The 6,126-nt window shown below is 33.6% G+C and overlaps 1 long non-coding RNA gene across 3 annotated transcripts; it reads left to right on the forward strand.

Annotated features, from left to right (window-relative positions):
• Positions 1–235: 235 nt before the first annotated feature.
• On the forward strand, positions 236–6,126 carry LOC112328882 (uncharacterized). 3 transcript variants are annotated; one of them, XR_002984119.2, is made up of 4 exons: positions 245–599; positions 1,316–1,659; positions 1,982–2,064; positions 6,014–6,126. It is a non-coding gene; the product is annotated as an uncharacterized LOC112328882 (long non-coding RNA). The 3 variants fall into 3 exon arrangements; XR_008060430.1 differs by lacking the exon at positions 6,014–6,126 and having other exon boundaries at positions 236–599; positions 1,316–1,794; positions 1,982–2,224; XR_002984118.2 differs by lacking the exon at positions 6,014–6,126 and having other exon boundaries at positions 258–599; positions 1,982–2,224.

Here is a 6,126-nt window from a genome sequence, read left to right on the forward strand (position 1 = left end):
AATAGCCATTTAAAACTTAGGCTTTTTTTTTTTTTTTAAGAGTTCTTTTTAAAAATGTTATTTTTTAAAAAAATATAATAAAATAATATTTTTTAATTTATTTTTAACATCAATATATCAAAACAATATAAAAATACATAAAATAATAATTTAAAACTAAAAAATAATTTTTTTATTTCTTTTAAAAACAATTTTAAAACACCAAAATAAATCCACTCTTAATCTTTCCGTATGTATCTTGTGTGTTTTTGAAATAAAGTTTGCGAAGAGAAGCATAAGTTGACTAAATGTATTTTCATTAAATTAAGTAAAATGAATCTTATAATTTTAAAATATATTCCAAACAAAAAAAATAATTTATAAATTCAATTTCTTTAAATATGAATTTTCTCTCTCCGTGATATTTTCGTTTGAAATACAAAACTCGTGTTGATAATCTCTAACTGGCCCTGTGACTTGTGTAGAATCCAAAGAAAAGCTTCGACGGTGAGTTTAGGTCGACAACTCAATACGTTTCCCCGAAAATTAACAAGGAATCCTATGATCTATCTCCAGTCTCAGAGATTTCTGATGCTAATCATTGTTGCCAAACAGCAACAGTAAGTTTCTCCTCGTTTCTTTCAAATCGTGTATTTTCACTTTTTTCTCTGATGTAAAGCTGATTTTAATTTCAGAATGTTAATTTTCAATTATTTTTTATTTTTTATTTGTTATTTGAGCTTTTTTTTTTTGTCTATATTTATGTTTTTTTAGATAATTTTTAGAACGGCAAATTTTAATAATATAGGAATTAGATTTGTGTGTTTTTGTCATTTTCGTGCCCTTAATTTCTTCACTTTTGTGGACTTGATCCTAATTGTGGAAGGGTTTCTGTTTTCATCCAATTGTACATTTTCTAATTGTGTTTCTGTTTTCTAATAATAGAATGATATCTTCTTTTTTTTCCCCTAACCATGAGCGTGGTTCTGATTTTTCCATTGCTTGTTTGGGACCATTCTAATCGTGCATTTCAGTTTTGCTTCAGCTTTTCTCTTACGCATACTCGATCATAATTATAGAGTGATTAATATTTTTCTAATATGCATTGATTTTCTGTTAAATAATCCGTATAAAAGTCCTTTAACATTCCATTCCATGTTTGGTATTTTTGTTTTTGTTTGAGAAAAAATGGCAGTGATTCACAAATCTATCATGCTATTTATGTGTTTGCTAGGCGTGTTAAGAACTTAGTCTTGTTTATGGCTTGTTATTTAGCTATATTGTTTATGTTTTTGTGCTTGGTTTATTTGGCTAAATTTGTTTTCCTTGGTTTCAGATCTCTATTTTAGCTTTAAATCCAGTTGTTTCAGCTCCTACAGAAACTTCCTCTGTCTCTGATAGTATTCCTACTTCAAAGATCAGCACCATCACTGATGAGTCAGCCAGTGTTTCTACGGATTGCTGTGGTCTTAACAAAGCAAGCATCTCAAAGATCGGTCAAGTGGAGAGACTGGAGGCAAATATCGTGGTGATTCTTCTCAAAGAAGATCGAATTGTAGTTTTGAAAGCAGATGTTCAATCAAAGAAGCTTATGGGTGCATTAATTAAGGTTGTCAGGGATGAACATTACACTTTAACTGAAGATAAAGACTTGGCGATTGGCCTTGTTTCTATGAAATGGTGTGTTGTGTTTTTTATGTTTCACAGGTTTTCATTTATGATATGCCATTGCGATTTTTTGATTGACCTTATAGTAGTTATAGAGCAGGATCAAGCTAGTTGAACACACTCTACATCTAATGGCTACCTGAACTAGTAATTTCCATGCCCATTTTTCCTGTTGTATCCCATATAATGCTTGCTCTGCATCATTCATGCATTTCTTGAGAGTTTGTGTGTGTGGGGGTTGTGCTCATATCACTTTGAGTTTCAGATCATGCACTTATTTCTTATCTAGGGAAAGCAATATGTGAAATGATACGTAAATCTCATTGCTGTGCAGTTCTCACCCGCTGTATATGGTAAATTGAGGCGAGTTACTGCTCAAAATTTGACCCCCTTGTCATTATAAATGCTCTTGTCCAGGTAATATGGTTTGCTCTATCTGTTTTTTTCAAAACTTTGGCCTGTTGATTCATTCTCTCAAGGCTTTAACTATGATATAAATTAGGTTTCAAATTGGTGATAAGATGTTTTTTTTCTTTTCTTTGCAAGTATAAATTCCTCTACGTACTTTTTTGGTCAATGAATGGCTATTTTCTTAAAATGGTAGTGTTTATAGTCCCGAGTAACATCTCTACCAATTTCTTGACATGAAAAGAAAGCATTTAGACTTTGAGAAAAACCCTGTTCACAACTACTGGAAGAGCTGCCTCTTTCTCATTTCCCTTACAAACTTATCGCTTGTACAATTCTGGAGCATCCACTGCATTCTTTTATGCCAGGGAGAGTGTTTCTGTAAATACAAAATTTGCTTAATACTGCTGTTAGAACTCCGTTCGCTGAGATGCAGTCAGTATAAGTGGGCTACTGATGTCGAGCCCCGTGTCTTTCATTTTCTTGGGATCTTGCTACAGATCATCCTCTGTAGTTTCCTCAGCGGGTAATCCTAGCCCTTCGATTCATCACTTCATTTCCGAGAAATAGTTCATTTCGGTCTGGTGTTTTGAGCAACCCCCCTCAAACTGGATTTGAAAATTCATTATATCAGTTCCTTCTAGATAGTCTACTGGCAATGGCATGCTCTCGTTTTACTTCTACCACATCAATTGAGATGCATGGATTTTTTTCCCCCGTGATCTAGTTTGATAAATAGCAAGCCAATGGCAACGTTATTTTGACTTGCTCGGGCCTAGTTGATAGCCCATAGTTCGAAAATGTTGAAAATCAGCGTCATTAGGTAGCGAGTCCACACTAAAATAGAGCGCTACTGCTCATTTATCACTTCATTAGAGAAGCACAAATCAAAAGTGAGATTTCTGGTTCCCCTTTGACATGGCTTGACAACCCATCTCACCGCCCTGAGCTTGACAGCCACATGATGCTTTCCGTCTGGTGATAATTTGGGGAAGCCTGCTTTCAAAGACACGTTTTCCCCACCTAGCCATCAATTGGCACGACTTATGTTGGGTATTTTCCATGAAGGATTTCATTTAGGATGCCAAAGGAGAATGCATTTCTTATGTTGTATCCACCCTAAAAAAATTATTACAATTAACTTCTATATTAAGTGCATCACTGGATGGAAGCATTTAAATGCATAGAAATCATATAATTACAGATTCTGTGATCCTTCTATAATTTTTAATACTCTTGGTGCAAAATTTTGCCAAATCCATGATCATATTCTATCCTCTAGAACAGTTTCCAGCTAGACTGTGTAATATCTACCACCTGATTTTGTTGAGTGAATGTGCTTTTATCATCTACTCATCATCCATCATACAATCCGATTTGGTAGTATGTGATTTTCAATCAAGGGTTGATGGTGAAATTACTCAGGGGAAGGAAGGATTCATCTTTAATGACTCGTAGATTTCTATTGGTCGGAGGTTACCACAATCCTAATATCGGCAATTGTCTACAAGCATTCTATCATTAAATTTTAATCTAGTGGATCCGTTTCTAATACTTTATTCAACTCTAGTGAATGGATCTTGCCGTTGCTGTTATTTTAGACTTCACCAGATCTGAATAGCCTAACCAATTTATGTCGGGTTAATATGAGAGTACAATAAATCCAATCAAGTATTATCATCATAATTATACTGTAAGAAAAACTAAAAGACTTGGACAAAAGTACAGTGATGTCGTAGAAAAACTAAAAGATTTGGAGTCTTGGACAAAAGTAGAGTGATGTCGTGTCCACCTGGATACATTTTGGACATGCAATTTTTTTTCTTTGCGATTATATATTTTATATTAGAACGGTTTTATATTTTAAGATTTCTTTTGTTTTGCATGCTCTCCCATACACCAGGAATATTTTGACAATAAATTAAATATTGATTTCACAAAATAAATTTCACGTTATAGTTAAAAAATAAAAAGAATAAGAATTAATTTTTTTTATAAAAAAAATCGATCCTATTTTCATTTTGGCGTGGGAAACTTTCATTTAGTGTTTAAAGTCTTGATTTATATATTATTTAGTCTATGTTATTTTAGCAATTTACAATTCACTCTCAAACTTTATTTTTTCACATGGGAGAGAGTTGTCTAAAAATATTGATGGAGAGAAAATTAGTAGGTAACCATATTTTGGCCACCAAGAAAACTGAACTTGGTATCAATGGATTTATCTTTGCAATGAGAGAGTTCAATTAAGATAGTGTTGACTTTTACTCATGCAAAAAAAAGGAAAAAAAAAAGAGGCTAGGTCCTTGATTTTTTTTTAAAAAATTTCAATTAGAAGGTGTTTTGGTATATATATTTTCTCTTACCAGAAAGATTAGTTTCCTGATTTAGTATTTAGTTAACATTAACAATTATTTTTTGATTTATCTATTCCCATATATTTTTTAATTTATTTTATTAAAAGTTAACATTATTTTTCATTTTTTAATTAAAAACATGAAACATGAAAACACATTTATAATATCGTATTTTTTTATGTTAAAAATTAACTTGACCGGTGACTTACTATTTTTGCTTGTGAGGTTGACTGGTATATGGACAGTACAAAGGATGATAGCAACGTGTCACCGGTGACTATCATATATATATATGGTCTTCTGGCTACTAGTAAAGTTTTCTCACATATAGAGAATGTGGGGGGGAATGGAGGGGCCTTTGTGAGTTCAGATAAGACAAATAAGATAGCATGTTCAAACAACTAGTCACTAATGCCATCTGCAATACTAGGAGCCAATGAATGGCCTGAGGATCAGAAAGTCTTGGGATATAATTTGTTGCGAAGAAATCTTACTGGTAGTTGAATAACTCCTGACGAAGAGAACAAAATAGAAGTAAAGTCAGTCAAACTTGTCAAGTCCGAAAATGATATGATATTACAAATTGGAAGGTGAGAATAACATATAGAAGTAATTATTATGATTTATTGTGGGCAGCATTGAGCTAAGACAACATCAAGGGAGGCTGTCAAGGGCACAATCACAAGTCTTGAAAGCTTAATTGCTGCATTATCAGCTAATTGTATTCTTCTTGTTAACAAGATATTTCTCTATCCACCCAAGATACTTCTTTATTACGTTAAAAGGACAGCATAACAAGACCCCGTAGACTCTTTTAACAGAAGTAATTAGGACTTATCGAGAGCTGGATTAGAAAGAATCTCAGATAAAGACACCTCTTATAATTCTCGAGGCCCTTTTCTCTTGTAGTCTATACGAGGAGACAATAAAGCATCCAATTTGACAGTTATATCATAGGTTAAATGGAGGGGTCTGAAGCTCGCCAGTTGCAAGTGGATTTGCACAGATTTTGCGGCTTTTGCCTTGAGTGGCGATCTTAAATTCTTCTTCTTTTTCAACCTCGATCGGCAATTTCATGCTGTGCATCCTGTTGTTCCTTGATCCAAGATCATGGAGGGGAAGTGCCCCTTTCGAGGGTTGGGCTAGGCTGGGAAGTGGGGGTCATTTGGTGTCATCAGTCAAGGTTTTATTAGTTTATAAATGATAGTGAAGCCTTTTTAGCCAGCTGTACTCAAAGGCAAAGATTTAGTGTAATCCTCCTATAATATATTTAAGCTTGCGGAACAAGAATAATTGTTTTTTTATAGAGCAAATTGTACTTAAAGCAATGGTCAAGTATAATCGAAAGGAAAGTTCAAGTTATTGGAGGGAGCCTTGGTGACAATCATTTGATGTGTCCCTTCCATCCACAGGCGTCTCGTGCTGGCATCTGGTTCAGTCGTCGAGCAAGGGTATTTTCATTGTATATATCGATCGTCAAAATGGGCTGACCTGGTTTTGATCTCTGAAACTAAAGCATTAAACAATAGATGGTCCTATTCCTTTTCAATTTTGTATATTATATTGCTTAATATATTCATGCATTTTTTTTCCGACTGCAGTTAAATCACTGATGGTGTTTCTTAACTACCATAACTTGGATTGTTGATAGCTAAACTCCCATGAAAAAAGTACGTTAGGTAACCCAATCTTAGAACATAAACAACTGATGTTG

The sequence above is a fragment of the Populus trichocarpa genome, chromosome 10, assembly GCF_000002775.5.
Source record: "Populus trichocarpa isolate Nisqually-1 chromosome 10, P.trichocarpa_v4.1, whole genome shotgun sequence".
NCBI lineage: Eukaryota > Viridiplantae > Streptophyta > Magnoliopsida > Malpighiales > Salicaceae > Populus > Populus trichocarpa.